Genomic DNA, 20,634 nt, shown 5'->3' on the forward strand with positions numbered 1-20,634 from the left:
AGTAGGATGACAGAGAATGCAGATTCTGAGGTCAGATGGAGCCAGGTCCAAATTCTGGCTCTCCCATTGGGTGGCTGTATGATCTCAGGCAAGTGACTAATGCCTCTGAGCTTGACTTCCTCTCTGTGAACTTGAACTAAGGATGCTAACTTCCCCACACCTGTGGTGAAGACGAAAGGAGATGCCGCCTGTCAAGTGCTTAGCATGGGGTCTGGCCTGAAGAATGTGCTCAATACGTGCCTCTCTTATTACCTGCTAAACATTTACTAAGTGCCTGGGGGTGCTTTGTGTGTGCTTTCTTGTCCCTATTCCCTCCAGGCTGACCGGACTCTCCTCATTCTACAGATGAGAAGACTGAGTCACCGAGAGGTTAAGGAAATGGGTAGAGCCCAGGAGGCCAATCCAGGCTGGTGGGACTCCAAATTCTACTTTCATGCTGGCCCCTGCTCTGCCACAAAACACATTGTGACATCAGGCAATATGGGGAAACCTTAGTTTCCCCAAACGTACCATGAGAGGGTGGACTAAATGATTCCCAGGGCCTCTCTTTGCTGGAAGTGTGAAGGGTGCCCTCTCAGCACATATCTGTGGAGCCTCAGATGGCTCTGACCCCGCACCTTGGAGGGCTGTGAATGTCCAAGGCTGGGCACTGTGGCCTCACTATCCCTTGAGCAATGGCTGACAAAGAGGGGTTGCGGAGACAGTCACACCTGGTTCAACCTCTATTGCTATGCCTTTCTTCCTGAACAACCGCAGTTCACAGTGAAATTCCTTAGCCTCTTGGAACCTCAATGTCCTAACCTTTAAAATGGGGATAGGAAGAATGCTTACTTCATTGGGTTGCTATGAAATCTAATAAAATAATGCTTTGAACTGACTGAGAAGGGTGTTGCAGTCGGAAGAAGGGGAATGAGCAAAAGCCAGAGGCCACTGTCCCCGGTCTGTAACATCTGATCCTATACTCACACAACAAATATATACTGAGCCACTACTGTGTACCTGGCCCAGCGCTCAGCATTGGAATACAGAGATGACGGAGATGGACAAGGAGCCTACATTCTCCCAGAGGAAACAAAAAATAGACAAGTCCGCAAATAGATGAACAAATCACTTTTGTGGGGGGTGCATGGGTTAAATTCGGTGAAGAACTTAAAACACGTGAGGGGATAATGTGCCTGGACAGGGGACAGAATTAGAAGCATGATCCACTTCTGGAGGTCAAGGCGGGTGGATCACCTGAGGTCAGGAGGTCGAGACCAGCCTGGCCAACATGATGAAACCCCGTCTCTACTAGCCAGGTGTGGTGGTGGGTGCCTGTAATCCTAGCTACTTGGGAGGCTGAGGCAGGAGAATCACTTGAACCTGGGAGGCGGAGGTTGCAGTCAGCTGAGATCACGCCACTGCACTCCAGCCTCAGCGACAAGAGTGAGACTCTATCTCAAAAAAACAAAAAAACATGTTTGGGGAAGGCCTCCCTGAGGAGGTACTGTTTGAGTTGAGAACTCGCCAAATGATGGTTTGAGCCACCCTGCCGAGGCGTGTAGGGAACAGAGTGCCAGGCAGAGGGAAGAGCAAGGGCAGAGGCCCTGTGATGGGATTAGGCTGCTGGGGAAATGGAACGGGGGACCAGGGGCCATGCCAGCCCTCCTCTGGGGGTGCTTTCACATAGCTTCTGCCACATCACATTCAAAACCAGTCCCGAATTACCAGTGGCCTCTTTCCTGCTACGTGGGAGAGCTGGGTCCTGCTGCCTCTTACTTATAATTCTCCCTCCTTTTAACGACCTGCATTTCAAAATTATGTCCCCACATCCCAAGGCCTCTGGGTACCAGGTATATTTCTCCAAATCCCAATAAATAAATACAGTAAATCCATGTGCTTTCAGGGATTTTTATGGGCCAGTCTGCCAGGAAAATGGGCTGGTTGCCTCAGAGGGCAGAGCTGACAGAGCCAGCAAGGTAATTAGCTACTGAGTTATAGGGACCACTTGAAGTCTAATTATTGAGAGATCTGAGGCACCCGCCTCATTTGGGTCCAGATTTACATGGTGCTCAACGGGTTCTTTTGGTAGGTGTCTCCGTGGGGATGCAGACAGGAAGGCAGCTGCTGGGTCTCTGAGAGGAGGGACTTGGAGGTAAAAGGCTAGAGCGACACCTAGAAATGGGGTGTGTTTGGTGTGGATGCTGGGCCAGGGTGGTGCGGCCTCCTTGGGAAGCCACCTGTCTCTTCCTGTAGCACTTGCATACTCTCTGCTTCTATTTTGTTTCTCTGGTTTAGAGCTATCTCATTATACCTATTTGTTCACAAGTTTCTCCTACGAGTCTCATTCATTCATTCATTCATTCATTCATTCATTCATTCATTCAATAAAGAGATCAAGAACACCTTTGATGCATCCGTATTTGATATAAAGGTGCAAGAGATGAGAGTGGTTCTCTTATTAAACTGTGTGTTTGACAAACGGTGCACAATATATATTTGTTGTAAGAACTCAACAACATGCTGTCTCAGTGCCATAAGACCTTGCCCTGCTGACCACTTAAATTTCAGGCTATACAGGTTTAGATTTTGTGTGTGTGTGTGTGTGTGTGTGTGTGTGTGTGTCTATGTGCATGCGCGCATGCGTGTTCTTATGCAAACACCCAAACTGAAAGTCTCCCATGCTCCAGGCAGGTGCTAGATATTCAAGCCATTCAATGTCCCGTACAGGTCACCATCCTCTGTAGCCTGAACAGCTTCAACAACTTCCTCCCTGGTCTCTTCCCTTCTCCCTCCCTACCTTGCATTCCCTCCCCGCCCCCACCCCCGCACCTATCCCCTGTCCCCAGAGCAGCACAGGGTGAACTGGAAAGTAAGACAGACCCTCCCTTTCCTGGGGAGAATCCAGAGTCTTAGAATGTTCCGCAAGGTCCTCTGGGATATGCCCTCCTACTACTCACCCTCACTGATCTGCTCCAGCCACTCAAGTCTGTTTGCAGCCCCTCCCACTCCCCCAGCCTCAGTCCTACCTTAAGGCCTTTGCACTCACTGAGCCCTCTGCCAAGCCTGCCGTGCTCCCAGCTAAACATCCGCCTCATTCCCTCATCTCTGTCATGCCTCTGCGTGACTCTAAACTCTCTGTTCTTTCTTTACTCTATTTTTCTTCTTAGCCCTTATCACTGCTTCTCATAGTACATATTTATTTGTTCCTGGACTCTTGTCTGCTGCGTCTTCTGTCCTCTACTAGAATTTCAGTTCCACCAGGGCAAATGTGCTGTCTCTTTTATTATGATTATGATTTTATTATTATTATTTTTTGAGACGGAGTCTTGCTCTGTCACCCAGGTTGGAATTCAGTGGCACGATCTCAGGTCACTGCAACTTCTGCCTCCTGGGTTCAAGCCATTCGCCTGCCTCAGGCTCCCCAGTAGCTGGCATTACAGGCGCACACCACCACACCCAGCTAATTTTTGTATTTTTAGTAGAGACCGGGTTTCACCATGTTGGCCAGGGTGATCTCAAATTCCTGACCTTGTGATCTGCCCTCCTCAGGCTCCCGAATTGCTGGGATTAATCTCAAACTCCTGACCTTGTGATTCTCCCTCCTCAGGCTCCCGAAGTGCTAGGATTACAGGCGTGAGATGTGCTGTCTCCATATTTCAACACTTTCTTTTCAGTACCTGGAACAGTGACTGGAATGTAATAGGGGCTCAATTAGCAATTTTTAAAATGAATGCATGAGTTTACCTTTGAATCTACAATAGCTAGTGCTGGCCCATAGTAGGGATGAAATAGCTGTTCAACAAAATGTGGAGACAAATGAATAGACTGTGTGCTAAAGGTAGATAAATGTTACTGTGCATATGCATGGCCCGAGTGCCATAGGAGGGTGGGGTGCCCATGGTGGGTCTAGGGGTAAGAGATCAGCCACGGGCATTTCCCATGAGCTAATGACATTTGAACTGACTGGTGAAGCAGGAATGTGACAGATGGCTCACGTGGGAAAGGGTCTGGCAGAGAGAAACATCACATCACTCAGGGAGACTGGACGGTGCTCAGTGTTAACGTAGCAAGGAGGGTAGGGGGCTCCGGGCTGAGACAGAGACCTAATATTGGAGAACCTTGAATATAAAACTAGGAATTAGGATTGTTCCTGAGGGTCCTGTGGGGACTTGAGACAGAGGTATGCAGGGAGGGACACAGTCATATTGAGATTTCAGAGCAATCTCTTCCTTGCTCGTGAAGACCGTATTATGGGAGTGAGACAAGCTAACCTTTCTGGGAGGGGACAATGAGGGCTGATTTGAGTTGGTGACACTGGGTATCAAGAGGAGGGATAGGTCTGCCAGGGGATGGCAGATGAGATTCTTGCATGGCTGTAGAGATCACACGTGGAGAGACTAAAGATTCATAATTCCCAGGTCTGCAAGACAGGCCAGTGTAAGCCACCTCACTGTGGGACCCACCTAGCCCTAAACTCAATTAACCAGATTTTTAAAGTGTTGTGATTGCAGTCCTCATCCTTCTCCTCTCCTTTCTTTTCTCTTAAAAAATTTTTATTATATATGTTTTTTGACAGCAAAAGACTCTCAGATACTTGATGTGCTGTATATTAAGCAGAGTGGCAGCTGTGATATTGCCAAGCGAAACAAAATACAAAATTTACAGCAGTAAATTCTTCTCTCTTCAGGGTGGTTAATTATCTTAATTACTTTTATTATCTTTTATCTTTTAAGATCCTAAATTGCTTATTTCTGCCTCTCCTGCCAAAGGCGACCACATATCTTTTATTGGTGCATGCTGAGTAAAGACAGTGCTATGTACATCTTTCTGGTGAAATTTAAAGGAAATTTGATTTATAACCGGCTTCTCCTTGTGATTTTAATTGTACTAACTAGTGAAAATAAAGTTATGGGAAATAGCGACTGCTGGACACACACACACACACACACACACACACACACACACACACACACGTGCCTGCACTCCAAATCTGACAAATGCTTTTTCTTTTCTTTTCTTTTCTTTTTTTTTAAATGCCCCCTCCTTTCTTCTGTGCATTCTTTGTGCGACTTGGGGGAAAACCATTTCTCTCAAGCAAATCTTAACTTGGGAGAGAAGAATTACAGGCTTTGCAAACTGTCACACTTTCCGCAGGAAACGGGGAAAGGTGATTTGGTTTGAAATAAATCCATTCGCGGTTAACATTTTAAAGCAGAGGGAAAAAAGGAAAAAAAAAATCAGCGGGCACCTAGACCTGGGGATATTTCAGCCTGGGAGGTTTGGTGGCAGCTGAACTGGTGGAAGATGAACAGCACCGCAGCCTGAGCTGGGGAGACCTGGGAGTGTGGAGGGGTCAGGTACCTAGCGAGTGACTTCATTAGGGGGCGGCGTGGTCTGTGGTTAAGAACTTGGGTTTGGAATAGATGGCTTAAGGTGGCAGAGGCTGGAAGGAAGCCACGATCCTATAGCCAGAGAGTCTTGCACCAAAGGCATCCTGGAATGTAGAATTATTGCTGGAGGTTAGAGCAGCCTCTCTTGGAGGTCACCCTGTAGAATCATGCCTGGAAGCTACAGCTTGGGATCCAGGTGGACCTGGGTTTAAATCCTGCCTCTGCCAAGTTTGAGGTGTGTGATTGTGGCACACCACCTGTTCTCTCTGTGCCCATTTCTTCATCTCTACAATGGGGATGATACTAATGAAGACTGAATGGAATGATGGCATGGGGGTGATGCCATGAGCTCTGCTATCCCCCTACTGTGATGGGAAATGAAGGTTCAGAGAGGCCAAGTCACCTGCCGAAGACCACACAGGTTCATGCGGGGAGACAATCATAGCATTCCACTGACCCTTCTGATTCCATCTGGGGTGTGGGATTCTGCAAACTCAAAGGGGGAGCCTCAAGACTATACCTAATGTAAATGACGAGTTAATGGGTGCAGCACACCAACATGGCACATGTATACCTATGTAACAAACCTGCACGCTCAGCACATGTACCCTAGAACTTAAAGTATAATAAATTTTTAAAAATGAGTAAATGATAAAAAAAAAAAAAAAGACTACCTGGGAAGGGGTGTGAGAGAGAGGCCCAGATGGGAGAGGGCAGAGGCGGGATGGAGGTGGAGAGCAGGTCTCTGTGCTCCCTGAAGAGGCAGGGAGAAATCTCTGTGGTTTCCTTTGCTGAAAGCACCTGGTGAGGTGAGGGGAGGTGGCACTGGGGAGGGACAGGTATTCCCTTCCTGCCTCTGTTCAAAGAGAAGTGTGATGTACAAGAGCATTTCGTGTGTGGAGCGGGGGTGGTTCTTCGAGCTTCACTGAAGCCTATGGGATCGCAGCCCCAGGTCTCAGAGGCAACGCCACCCGTAAGCGTGGCCTGGAGGGAGGCACCTGCCAGCCCCTTTCTGACCCCCTCCCTGCCCCTCTCCCTCGCACCCAGGCAGGCGTCACTTCTTGCCATCTGCGGTTCTTGGTGAGCTGATCGGGGGACTTCCCCAGTTTTAGCGCTGAAATCCCACGTCCCATGAGACCCTTCCCGTCCCTGTGGCATGTTAGTCACCTGTGTCTTGGCCTTTTTCTGTTTCTCTGCCTCTCTGTGTCTGTCTGTCTCCTTCCACCCTTTCTCCTTCTTTCTCTTATGGGTCCCTCCACCCCCCTGGCCAACAAAGCACTAGTTTGCATGTCCTGAGGTGGTGGGGGCAAGGGGGAGTGCTCCAGACAGCCATGTCAAGAGACAGAACTGAGAGCGGGGAAGAGAGGAGAGGAGGCCAGGCGAAGCGGTTGTCTGGTAGGAAGAAGGGGCTTGCCGTGGGGGAAGGGGCTGCATTCTCCACCCCTCAGAGAGACCCTCTAAATTCGTCTGGGCTTCTGCACATGGGCCTGCTTTCCCATCCTTTTTTTTTTCCTATACTGAGCTCAGGGTGAGACGGGATGTGTGTGTATTTATGCACACACACGTGAGTTGCATGTGAGCTTGCGTGTGTGCTTGTGTGCATGCCTGTGCAGGCTCACTGTGGAAGGATCTGGAAAAAGAGGGCTTTCCTGGGTGGGTAGGGAGCCTGACCCTCTCCTGCCAGAGGCTGTCTAGTGCTACAAACCTCTCCGGAACTGTGGCCTTTTGGGGAGCTGAGGCAGGAGACACTAAGAGACAGGGAAAGCAGGATTCAGGGGTGGGGCGGGGTGTGGGGTGGGAGTTTCCCTGCCCCTGAGAGTCCTCTTCGGTAACCCCTTGTCATATGTGGCCAATGAGCACGTGGCATCCGGCTGGGGGGACCTACCTGAGGAACCGAAGGTTAAATTAACCCATTTCTCGTTTGTCCCAAGAGCACGGTGCTGGGGGGGCAGGCTGCACTTTCCTTTCGTCCTAAATGGAAAATGGATTAAATTTAATTTTAATGATTTAAATTTTAAAATGCAGTTATTGGAAAACGTTTAAGTATGTTTGGAATCCCTGTCCACATGAATCCACATTTTCAACCGTCGTGTCCGAATGGAGATGTGTTACATAATACACACCGGATCTCAAAGCCTCAGTACCAAGAATGAATGTCAACTCTCCGAATTCCACATTTTTAACACTGGTTGGTTGCCTATGGGAATGATGGTATTTCTGTTAAGTTGGGTTCAATAAAACATATTATTGAAATTAATTTCACGGTTTCTTTTTACTTTTTAAAAATCCGGTTACTACAAAATTACAAATGACACCGGTGGTGTCAAATTCTATCCTGTTCCTCCTGTCCCTGTCACCAAGAAATAGTCCGTCAACCTCACTGCACTGAGACATGAAGTTGCCTTGTTTGAGGTTGTTTTTATCCTCTTCATTCTTCTCTTGTTGTAGGAAGAAAAAGTTCCACCCAACTGAAATGAACAATTTTTAGAATGGGAGGATTAACGAAGCCTCGGACTGGTAATGCTGGTTTCAAAGCCCCCCCGCCCCCACCCGCTGTATTCCTTGTCTACTCTGGGGTGTGGGAGCGGGCAGCAGAGAGTGAGGTCTGTCTGGACTGGGAGTCGCTTTTTGACTCTGAGGTCTTGAGAGTCTTTCTTCTTCTTGCTGCTGGCTGGAGCTTCATCCTCAAAGAACTGGTTGTGTGAGATGCCAGACAGAGAAAGAGACCTGCCTCTCGGTTCCCCCAGGCTGGTGTGGTTTTGCTAGGACCACTGTAGTACCCTGAGGAAGATGAGGAAGTTGGCCCAGGACCCCGATAGATACCTGTGGCCAGGCGGGAAGCTGATGTGTAGGTCCACAAATACGCTGAGTGTCTTCAATGTGCCAGGCAATGGGTGGACAGACACCAGCCCTGCCCTCAGGGGTTCCAGCCCTATGGGAGACAGACGCTGAACAAGAACAAACACTTGTACTGCTAAGAGACGCCGTGCTGGTTGGTTCCATGCATTACCTCATCTAATTGTCACGTCAGTTCTGTGAGGTGAGGCTTACTGCTCTCCTTATTTCACAGAAGAAGAGCCTGAGGTCAGAGAGCTGGGAAGTCTTGGCCAGGGCATGTGCACACTGAAACTGGGGCTCCAAAGTCAGGCAAGCCCCTCCCCTGGGCTGCCTCCTGAATGCTCCTAAAGGGGTGTGGGCTACAGGTGGCCCACCTGCCCTTTGTGGCTTGCTCCTTCTAGGCCAGTTCCCTCTCCCAGCTTTCCTTCACAGCACTCTGAATCCGTCATCTCTGCTTTTAATGAAAACCCTCAGTGAACCAACGTATATTTTTAGCCTGCACCACCTCTTGGGATAATGAGGCTCATACGTTGACTTCCCACTGAGTAAAGCACTCTAGCACTTTAATTTTTCCTAAAATGGCTTTGAGCGTCCCCGGGAGATGTAGGTGAGAGGAGAGAAGTTACTTGGACTCCCCCCCATCCGCCTCCCTGTCACGGAGCCTGTGTCTCTCTGAGGGGCGGCCGGTGACAATGGGCTGGCCTCGCAAAGGAGCCATTTAGACAGGAGTCTGTGCCTTCTCCCTGAGTCCGGGATTGGAGGCTGTGGCAAGAGCTTCCAGCTTGGCCAGGTTTGGATTTGCCCGTCTGTAAAGGGGGAACAGGGACACAGGCCCTGCAGGGCATGGGGGACTCCATCGAGGGCTTGTGGGTAGAGAAGGAAGCCTTCCTGGCCATCTCAGCTTTGGCATGGCTGTGCTTCACGGATACACGTGGTGGTGGGAAGGGGATGGACGGAAGAGGAGTGTAATTTATAGATCTCCAGTAGAAAACACACAGGATGTCAGCTAACATTCTTGCTGTTGCCCTGATACCTCTCTGTCCTCATTCTTTCTCCCTTCCAATGCTCCAGTGCCCCGGTCTCTTAGAAGCCAGGCACACTTCAACCTCAGGGCTTTTGCGCTGGGGTGTTGCCCCTGCCTGTAACACTGTTTCTCCAGTTATCTGCACAATCACCTCCCTCTTCTCCTTCCAGTTGCTGCTCAAATGTCCTCTTCTCAGGGACGCACCTCCAGGCCACCCTATTGAAAAATCACAACCCTGTCCCTGCATTTTCCCATTTGCCATTTTTTTCTATGTATCACCTTCTATCAAACTCTATAATTTATTTATGATGTTAATTTTTTTTTTTTTTTAATTTTTGCCCACTTCTTCAAGAGCAGGGATTTTTTATGGGCCTTGTTCCCCGCTATGTCCTCAGCACCCAGCATTCTGCCTGACATACACCAGGTGCTCAGTACACGTGTGTGTAATCAGTGCTTGGTCTTTACCTTCATCTTCCCAGAGTCTTGTTGATAGGTTAATAAATATTATTATGTGGCCAGATACAGTGGCTCATGCCTGTAATCCCAGCATTTTGGGAGGCCGAGGCAGGAGGATCACTTGAGCTCAGGAGTTTGAGACCAGCCTGGGTAACACAGGAAGACCCTGTCTCTACAAATAAATGTGGAATATATTAGCCAGGTGTGGTGGTGCCTTCCTGGAGTCCCAGCAACTCAGGAGGCTAAAGTTGGAGGATCCCTTGAGCCCAGGAGGTGGCGGTTGCAGTGAGCTGAGACCACAGCACTGCACTCCAGCATAGGGGACGGAGTGAGACCCTGTCTCAAAAAAAAAGTTACGCAACAACAACAAAAAAAACCCAATAACAATACAATTGTGGAGGGGATGTTTATGCTCAAACACATTTAATAATAAACTAATTTTTTTCAGGAGGGCATTATTTTGGGCTGGGTGAATCAGATGCACATCCAGGAAATACATGCTGGGAAAAACCAATCTAGACCAATCTGCCCATTTCACAGCTCAGGAAACTGAGGCCATTGGTCTTGGACTCTTGGCCCAGATCTCGGACTTTCAGGACAGCTTTGCCTGCTCCTCCATACCTTCTCCATCTCCCAGTCCCAGGTCCCCATTCAAAAGGGGCTTCTTTAAGACATCACGTGGTTGACCAAGGACTTCAGGAGAAGAGGGATCGTGTTCTCTGCCAGGAAGTATGCAGGGGTGCCTGGGCAAGTGTGGAAGAGACGTGGATTTGAGCATGGCTTACTTTTATTAGTCTGTGGCCCAGATTCAGAGCCGTTATAAATATTTAAGAAAGATGTGCATTTTTCCATGCACAAAACGGAATGGCCTTTGATCAGAAATGTCTAATTTTAGTGAAAATGATCATAACATTGCCAATCATTTGATATGCTGACCAATGCTCAGGAAGAACCTTATACCCTGATTTTGCCCTAATGTCCCCACCATGGCCTTTCAAGGCTTGATTAGGCCCATTTTACAGATGACAAAACTGAGGCTCAGAGAAGGGAGCAATTTGTTCAAAGTCACAGGGCTGGTGAATGCAGGAACCAGTTTTCAGCTCTAGACTGAGCTTTTTACCTCTAATGCTCTGTGTGGAAAGGGGCTAAGTGGTAGGGAAAATATCATAATTACTTTTTTTCTTTTCTTTTCTTTTTCTTTTTCAAGACAGAGTATTACTTTATCGCCAAGGCTGGAGTGCAGTGGTGTGATCTCGGCGCACTGCAACCTCCGCCTCCTAGGTTCAAGTGATTCTCCTGCCTCAGTGTCCTGAGTAGCTGGGACTACAGGCGCCCGCCACCATGCCCAGCTAATTTTTGTATTTTTAGTAGAGACAGGGTTTCACCGTGTTAGCCAGGATGGTCTCGAACTCCTGACCTCGTGATCCGGCCGCCTTGGCCTCCCAAAGTGCTGGGATTAAAGATGTGAGCCACTGCACCCGGCCCCCATAATTTATCATAAAGAATAAAAAGGATGGACGACGTAGGGAAAAACCATCACAAAACCAAACAGATGAGATGTCTTAATTCCCATTCCCATCAATGCAACTAAAGGGTATTTTATTGTTTTGTTGTGTTCGGAGTCGTTTGCATTCTTTCTTTTCTTTTTCTCCTTTTAATACTGGGCATCATATTTGCGGTGTCATTTTGTGCCTTGTTCTCTTTTGTCTTTTCAATGACTATTATGTTACAATTATGTTTCCATGTTGTTATTCATTTTTGTCCACATTGGAATGGCTGTGTAATATCCTCTCCTATAGATAAGTCATAATTCATTTTTCATTTTCCCTTGGGTGGACGTTTAGGTCGCTGCCCATTTGGGGGCTCATATTTAATGTCACAGGGAGCATCGTTCCTTGTGTGTTGCTTTCTTCAATATCTAGAATGTTCCGTGGAAGCTGGGACACAGGTCCGAGGAATGCATGGTTGTAAAGAGTTTGAGATGTAGCACCTTGTTCCTCCAAAGACACGCTACCCTCACTGCCGGCAGCACATGAGCGGGCCCTTCTCACCCATCCTGGTTCAGGTGATGGACACATAACCTGAACAACAACAGCAATGACAATGTGCTTTTAGAAAATTAAGTGAAAATGGTACCTCCTCGCTTGAATGTCTTTTTCTCTGATTCCCACAAAGCTGAGCTTTTCCCCATATGTTTGTTAACCAGATACATTTCCACTTTTGTAAAGAGTCTGTTTATGGGAGGAATATTCTTAAAGTTAAAATAGAATTTGAAAAATATTCAGAAGCAAGAAATTAAGGTGGAAACTAGAAACCAGGCAACAGACCCTGAGCTTGTCTATTAAATTCATCGGCTCATCTCACTCCCCAGTTTGGACGCAAAAAGCACTGATGCCCTGCGGGCAGGGCTGGGGCAGAGGGTGGGTCTTGGTCCTGAGGTTGAGCTGGGGAGACTCAAATGTGGGGAGGGGTTCCCACACACAGATGGCCCTTGGGTTGGGGCTGAGAGGGTGAGCTCATCAATGGATGAGACCCACCTGTCATCCAGAGCCCAGACCCCTCCCCATTCCAGTATAGAGCCAGCCAATTATGTTTCACTGTGCTCTGGGCTGGGACGAGGCTCGCCCAGGGGCTGGGAGGGACGGGTACAAGACAGTCTCTGACCCAGCCTGGGGCTGGGGGAAGGCAGCTGTCTGGGGAGGCACCATCTCCCTGTTTTCCTACAGCAGGTGCTCCTGGCTACCACCATCACCTGTTGGGATGGGACCAGAGCCTTTCCACTGGCCTCCTGTGGCCATTCTAGCACCTCTCGAGTCCAGCCTCAGTCAGTCCAATACAGCAGCCACATACACTGTGATGGATCCTGTCACTCCCCTACAGGGGGAGCCCGCCTTCTACCCGAAAGGAATCCAGCCTCCTTCACTCTGCCCTCTTGGGTTCTCTAGCCTCATCTCCTTTCCTACCTCCCATCTCATGTCTCTCCAGGAACACCCACTTTTCTGTTCCTGAAACACACTCAGTGCACTTTGCACATGCTGTTCCCTCCGTTTGGAATGCTCTTCCCCAGATCTGCACAGCGCTCAATGTCACCACCTCAAGGAGGCTGCCCTGATTGCTGCTCACACTTTCCCTCTTGAGACCCTGTTTCTTTTCTTCCTGGCACTGAGCTGCCTCGGAAATGTCCTTGGAGCCTCTGCCTGCCACTGATTCTTCACTTTGATTGGCTGTAGGATCCTCCTGGGAGCTTTTAAAATTACTGATGGCTGGGCTCCACCCCAGACTAATTAAATCAAGACCTCTGAGAGGTACATGGGGGCCTGGGTTATGTTTTCAAAGCTCCCCTGGGGATTCTAATGTGCAGCCAGGGCCGAGACCACAGATATTTGCCCATTTATTGCTCAGTTATTGACTTGTCCGACTCACCCCCTTCCCCAATGTCAGTTTCACAAATGACAGAAACCACAGCTCCACCCTCAGAGCCCAGCACCTGGCCTGGCACATCTGAGATGCTTAATTTGGGGAATGATTTTTCAACAGAAAACCCTGACTTGCACAACTCAGCCACTGCAGAATCTACCCTACGTCCAGTAGTTCCAAATGGCTGCAAAAAAAAAAAAAAAAGAGACGGACGGATCACAGTACTATCCCCAATTTTCCAGATAAGGAATCACAGTGTGTTAGGAATAGAAGCAACTTGGGTGCTGTTCCCAGTGTGGATTGGAGGAGAGTTAAGTAAACATCAGAATAAAGAGGGGAGCCTCGTTTTGTCAATTCAAAGGCTGACAATTAAGATTTGAAAAATAATAGAAGAGAAATTAGCAGGCCTTGCATCTAACTCTTTTGAAAACAATAAATAAAAGGACTGCGTGTCTCTAAGGCAGTGAATGTGGGGGAAAAAATAAGGTACCTCATTCTGTGCCTGTTCTCCAGGCTTGTCTGTATTCCTGTCGGCAGCCGGGCCCACATAAACATTCGGCACGCAGCACTTGCAGACACTTTTTAATAGAATCGCTTAAAACAATTAATTACTAGAGTTTTCATTCAAGCTGCAGTGCAAAAGATACGCCGGCAATAAAAGGCATTTATCCGCGGGTTTCTCGAGGCCTGTTTGTTATTAAGATGTAAATTAAATCATCACAGATGTTCCATTTTTTAATCTAGGCCTGGGAAGATCAGGGCCAAGCATGGCCTAAACGGGTTTATTTCATTACCCGCACATTCATTAGAAACCCACCGTCTTATTGGATATCATTTTTCTTGGGTGACTTTTTTTTCCCCTTCTTAAACAAATTATCAAGATAATTTGTTTATTTCCCTTTCTGTTCGTTCTTAGCTCCAGGGTGGGGTCTGAGGGCTCCTGGTGAGGGGAATCTGTTTGGGGTTCTGGTGGGGAGGTCATTTGCCCTCCTGGAGATGGGAGAAAACTAGCACCATCTCCAGACATCTGGGAATTTCTGGAAAATAATTCTCTTCTGCAACACAGATGCATTGGAGAGTGGGATTGAAATCCTTGGCTGTAGCTCACAGAGAGTTTAATTTCTGAATGGGAAGGGACTGTCATGCGCCTGACAGCTTAGCCCCACTCTTTGCCCTTGTTCTCCTAAGATGCTTAGAGTGTGTGTGCCACCATCGGAAGGCACCTGCCACCCTTGCCTGCTTTTTTGTTTATATTCTGCCTCTATGTCAGGGCTGTGAATGTTTTGTTTACCACTGTATTCTCAGAGCCTTGCACAGTGCCTGGCACAAAGTAGGTGCTCAGTTAGTAAATAAATGAATGTTAGCAGTGACTGTTTAAATGCCTGGCATGGTGCTTAACACACACAACTTCGTGTAACTCCCTCCCTCACCCAACAACCTAGGCGGGAGAGACTATTATCATCCTCATTTTAGTGATGAAGTCAGCATGTTGCAGAAGAGTACAGGAATTTGCCCAAGGCCCCATGACCAGCGAGTGGAAGGGTCAGGATTTGAACCCTTGTCTGCCTGGCTCCAAATGCCTGTGATTTAACTCCTCACTGTTCCACAGCTGGGCATTTGGGCATCACTGAGTCTCAAACTCACTGGGGTATTTAACATTTATTTGGTGTCAAGCACCTCGCTGGGCATAGGGAAGTGCTTACCAATAGCTCAGGAAGGCTCTCAGAGGCATGCAGGGATCACCCTTAGCCTCACTCGGTCCCCATCTAATGTATCTGTTTTGCAGATGCAGAAGCTGAAATGCAGCCATAGAAGGGCTACGTAGGCTGAGACTCAGGATTAGCAAATAATTTGCAGGGTCCAGTGCAACATGACAATGCAGAGACCCCTGTTTGGACAAGGGATCTTATCCCATGATAAGAATTTCATGACCATAGGTGACAGAGCATTAAACAGAGCTCCAGGCCTTCGGGGTTCTGAGAGACTGCAGAGGTCACAAGCCAGTGACCTGGCCCTGCTGAGACTGAGGGCTCATCTCACTTTTTTCTACCACGTGCTGCCCCTCTTCTTCTGAACTGCCCCATTCCACCTCTCCAACCCACCTGCCTTCCCACCTTTTCTCCAGGTTTATCTGAATTTTCCGTAGAATAAGTCCATCTGAGCTTGTGTAGCCCTCATGTATAGGAGGGAATTAAGCCATAGGATCACACATTGGGGTGAGCCACTGAGTAGGGTTTGCTGTAATGATGATGATGATAATTACAGATGAGATTTTGTTGCATCATCCAGACTGGAGTATGGTAGTGCCATCATAGCTCACTGCAGCCTCTAACTCCTGCACTCAGGGGATCCTCCCGTCTCAGCCTCCTGAGGTGCTGGGACTACAGACGAGTGTCACCACATCTGACACTTGTCCATGATTTCCTTGTGTTTCTCCAACAGCCAAATGCAGCAGATGTCCCTATTCCCGTCATGCAGGGGAGGAAACAGAGAGGTAAAGTGACTTGTTCAAGGTCACACAGCCTGTGGATTCCAATCCTGCTCTCTTCTGTGGCACTAGTGGCTGCTGGACCTGCTTCTTTTGCAAAAACAATCTTTCACAGAAACCTGACCCTCCTATAAGACAGAAACCCAAACGATTTGTCTGAGGTGGGACCTAGGAGCTAGTGTCTGAGACTTGCCCCTGTTGCCCAGTGGCTGCAGGAGGCGCAATGTTCCTTCCCAAAGGCATGCTATCTCCCAAGTTCACACAGTGAGTAAGAAGTGGAGTAGCACGTGAACTCGGGACTGCCAGCATCCCTGAACACCTTCTGCTAGAAATCAGAAGGCATTCACTTGGCCTCTTTAACTCCTAAGGCCCCCACAGCAAAGTGCGTGGCTCACCTAGAGCCTAGGCTTTACCCAGGGAACTCAGGGTATCCGAGACAGAGCAAGGAGGTCCCGGAGACAGCGGTGATGGGGGTGCTAGGGCACGCAGAGGGAAAGGGCCCTGCCAGGCTGTGGAGAGACCATCCCTCAGAGGCACCAGCCCAGACGCCCCCTCCCACTTGACAGCACACTCTGTACAGCCGCGGCAGTCCCCTGCTGTGAAATGATCATTTTCTGCTTCCTGCCTGTGGATGGTTTCATGTTTTCATCAAGTTCTGAAGAAAAAGAATGGGAAAATATCATGGCTTTTATCCCCCCCTGCGTGCTACAGAAATTGCCTTTTTATGAAAGTCCTTGTGGTTTCTTGAGTATTTCACAAACTCTCAGAGCTGGGAGATCCCTTCAATATAGAGCTTTATATTCCCAAACTTCTCTCTCTTTGAAAACTCCAGGAAAACTGGGTTGGAGTGTTGGGAGTGAGCAGGACAACTGAGAAAATTTAGATGGGAAGGTACTTTTTGCAGAAGATGGTTGAGACGACACACATGACTTCAGCTCCCGCGAGGCTGTTACAAGGAGGCAGCGCTGCTGTTCCCTCTGGCACCCAGGGAACAGCGGGTGTCATGCAAAAAGGGCCACAGGCTTTGGGAGCAAACACACCAGGTTGCAAACCCTATCTGTGAAAGCTGAATGACCTTGGGCAACTGCCAGGACCTCTCTGAGCCCAGTTCCTCATCCGTGAAATGTTATAGTGATCCCTACCATGTAGGGGTGTTACGAGGATTAAATGAGAGGCTGTTTATGAAGCTCCCAGCGTGGTGCCTGGCACACAGCATGCTCTCAGCGCAGGACAATTTGCCACTAACCCACCCCGTTTCTCTTTAAGTCATTTTAGGACAAAAAAATAAATCACATGAGATTAAAATCTCTCTCCCTCTCTCTTTTTTTTTTTTTTTTTTACCCCCCGCCCCGATTTGGTAAATGCTGAATGTATAAATAGTTTCAAAAAAGGCTTGGACAAATTCCTGCGTAATTGCACCATGGAGTTATTAAAGGTAAAACACCTGCTCTAAGATACTTAGCAAACTTCTGCTTGCACGTCCCTGGGCTTCAGGCTGAACTTGTTTGCCTGGAATTGGCATGGTTGTCACGGGGAGAAGCAGGCCTAGGGTGTATGGTCTGCCCAGCCAAAGGCCTTTATCATTATGAAGAGTTAATTGAAGGATTAATATGTGTTTTCATGAAAGATTCCTTTCCTTGTTCAAAATCGAGTTCTCCATAATGAATAATTGCAACATTCAAGAACAAAGCGTACACATCTACACACATACATGTCCACACATATATCTTATTATATATTTTATTTTATATATCTTATGAGATTTATTTTATTTTATTTTATTTCGAGGCCAGGTCTCACCCTGTTGCTCAGGCTGGAGTGCAGTGGCATGATCATTGCTCATTGCAACCTTGACTTCCCAGGCTCAAACAATCCTCTTGCCTCGGCCTCCAGCTAATTAAAAAAAAATTTTTTTTTTAAGAGAAAGAGTCTTGCTGTGATGTCCAGGCTGGCCTCAAACTCCTAGGCTAAAGCAATCCTCCCACCTTGGCCTCATGAAGTGCTGGGATTACACACATAAGCCACTGCGCCTGGACTATGAAATATATTTTAAATCCTTAAGTAAGATTTTACTCCTAGGTACAAATATGTGTCTTTCTCACTGTTTCTTAACAGTTTATCTTCAGTCTCTCCCTCAAAATCGCAAAACTAAGATTGTTCAGCAACTACAAACAAAGCAACAAGAAAAAGCACTCTAGCAAATACTTGCAAGGAACAGAATTAGACCACATAAGGATATATTTTTGCAGAATTGTCTTTACTGAACTGATGCCATTTTAAAACAGTACTACGAATGTTGCTCCTTTGAAGGCATTGTTCATAAATTCAATCTTTCGTCTCTAAATGAAGTCCCATTTGGTACATTTATTTCAAAGTGGAGAGTAAGGACAAGGACATATTTGGCCAACATTAAGAAAATTTTCTGAAAAGGGTTTTGCAACTTACTTTTTAATTAATTAATTTTATTTTTATTCCTTTTCCCAGGCCTCTAGAAAGTTCCAAGTGAGATTTTATTTCTCATATCAGAGCATTCATTTTTTTTTTAAAGCTGATTCCATTTTCCTCTGAATTATTTTTATTATTTTTTTTTTATTATACTTTAAGTTCTAGGGCACATGTGCACAACGTGCAGTTTTGATACATAGGTAAACATGTGCCATGTTGGTTTGCTGCACCCATCAACTCATCATTTACATTAGGTATTTCTCCTAATGCTATCCCTCCCCGAGCCCCCTACCCTTCTACAGGCCCCAGTGTGTGATGTTCCCCGCCCTGTGTCCAAGTGTTCTCATTGTTCAATTCCCACCTATGAGTGAAAACATGTGGTGTTTGGTTTTCTGTCCTTGTGATAGTTTGCTGAGAATGATGGTTTCCAGCTTCATCCATTTCCCTGCAAAGGACATGAACTCATCCTTTCTTATGGCTGCATAGTATTCCATGGTGTATAAGTGCCACATTTTTTTAATCCAGTCTATCATTGATGGACATGTGGGTTTGTTCCAAGTCTTTGCTATTGTGAATAGTGCCACAATAAACATACGTGTGTATGTGTCTTTATGGCAGCATGATTTATAATCCTTTGGGTATATACCCAGTAATGGGATCACTGGGTCAAATGGTATTTCTAGTTCTAGATCCTTGAGGGATCACCACACTGTCTTCCACAGTGGTTGAACTAGTTTACAGTCCCACCAACAGTGTAAAAGCGTTCCTATTTCTCCACATCCTCTCCAGCACTTTTCCCTGAACAACAACAGCACCGTTGTTCCCTGACTTTTTCATGATTGCCATTCTAACTGGCATGAGATGGTATCTCATTGTGTTTTTGATTTGCATGTCTCTAATGACCAGTGATGATGAGCATTTTTTCATGTGTCTGTTGGCTGCATAGATGTCTTCTTTTGAGAACTGTCTGCTCATATCCTTTGCCCACTTTTTGATGGGGTTATTTGAAGTGTGATGTGGTGCTGAGAAGACATATATTCTGTTGATTTGGGGTGGAGAGTTCTGTAGATGTCTATTGGGTCTGCTTGGTGCAGAGCTGAGTTCAAGTCCTGGATATCCTTGTTAACCTTCTGTCTCGCTGATCTGTCTAATATTGACAGTGGGGTGTTGAAGTCTCCCATTATTATTGTGTGGGAGTCTAATTCTTTTTGTAAGTCTCTATGGACTTGTTTTATGAATCTATTGGGTGCATATGTATTTAGGATAGTTCTTGTTGAATTGATCCCTTTACCATTATGTAGTGGCCTCCTTTCTCTCTTTTGATCTTTGTTGGTTTAAAGTCTGTTTTATCAGAGACTAGGATTGCAACCCCTGCTTTTTTTCACTTTCCATTTGCTTGGTAGATCTTCCTCCATCCCTTTATTTTGAGCCTATGTGTGTCTCTGCACATGAGATGGGTCTCCTGAATACAGCACACTGATGGGTCTTGACTCTTTATCCAATTTGCCAGTCTGTGTCTTTTAATTGGGGTATTTAGCCCATTTACATTTAAGGTTACTATTGTTATGTGTGAATTTGATCCTGTCATGATGTTAGCTGGTTATTTTGCCCGTTAATTGATGCAGTTTCTTCCTAGCATTGATGGTCTTTACAATTTGGCATGTTTTTGCAGTGGCTAGTACTGGTTGCTTCTTTCCATGTTTAGTGCTTCCTTCAGGAGCTCTTTTAAGGCAGGCCTGGTGGTGACAAAATCTCTCAGCATTTGCTTGTCTGTAAAGGATTTTATTTCTCCTTCACTGATGAAGCTGGATGTGAAATTCTGGATTGAAATTTTTTTCTTTAAGAATGTTGAATATTGGCCCCCATTCTCTTCTGGCTTGTAAGGTTTCTGCCTAGAGGTCTACTGTTAGTCTGACGGGCTTCTCTTTGTGGGTAACTTGATCTTTCTCTCTGGCTGCCCTTAACATTTTTTCCTTCACTTCGACCTTGGTGAATCTGACAATTATGTGTCTTGGGGTGGCTCTTCTCAAGGAGTATCTTTGTGGTGTTTTCTGTATTTCCTGAATACTGCTGCTTCAGCTCCTCTCTGGGGCTGCTGGGGAGCTCGGGATGAATTTTCAGCCACATTTTAGGTCATCCCAATTCCATGCTGAAGGGCAGAGAGGGTAAATTCACTGGAGCCTGGCTCCTTCCCCTTGCTGTTTGGTCTCAGGGTTTCCTTGGGGTCTGCCTGACAACTGCCATCGTTAAGAATCATGAGAAAACATGGGTGTCTCTGAGTCCCTTGGGCAGGGCCCTTGAGGCATTTCCCTTCTGTTTCATCTTTTCATTCTTTTTATCTTCCTCTCATTCTCAGTCTTTTCTTCCCCCTCCTATTTTCTGTCTTCAGAATCGCTTTGCCTATTTCATTTCCTCACTCCTTTCTCTCTCTCTTTCTCTTTCCTTCTCTTTTATTTCTCAATATTTCTTTTTTTCTTTTCTCTGGCCATTTTGCTAACTCTTTTGTTCCTTGTCTCCTGTCTCTCTGTTCTCATGTCTTCACTTTTGTCTTCCTTGTCTTTTTCTTCTCGCTTCTCTTACCCCTTCTTTCTCCT

At 46.9% G+C, this 20,634-nt stretch overlaps 1 long non-coding RNA gene across 2 annotated transcripts in view; it reads right to left on the reverse strand.

The window, feature by feature from the left end:
• Positions 1–4,982: 4,982 nt before the first annotated feature.
• Positions 4,983–20,634, reverse strand: part of LOC107131014 (uncharacterized) — a 55,941-nt gene continuing 40,289 nt past the window's right edge. For both annotated transcript variants that reach the window (XR_012418349.1, XR_012418350.1), the window contains exon 7: positions 4,983–7,343. This is a non-coding gene — a long non-coding RNA (uncharacterized lncRNA). The remainder of the gene's footprint in view (positions 7,344–20,634) is intronic.

The sequence above is a fragment of the Macaca fascicularis genome, chromosome 10 (assembly GCF_037993035.2).
Source record: "Macaca fascicularis isolate 582-1 chromosome 10, T2T-MFA8v1.1".
NCBI classification, from domain to species: Eukaryota; Metazoa; Chordata; class Mammalia; order Primates; family Cercopithecidae; genus Macaca; species Macaca fascicularis.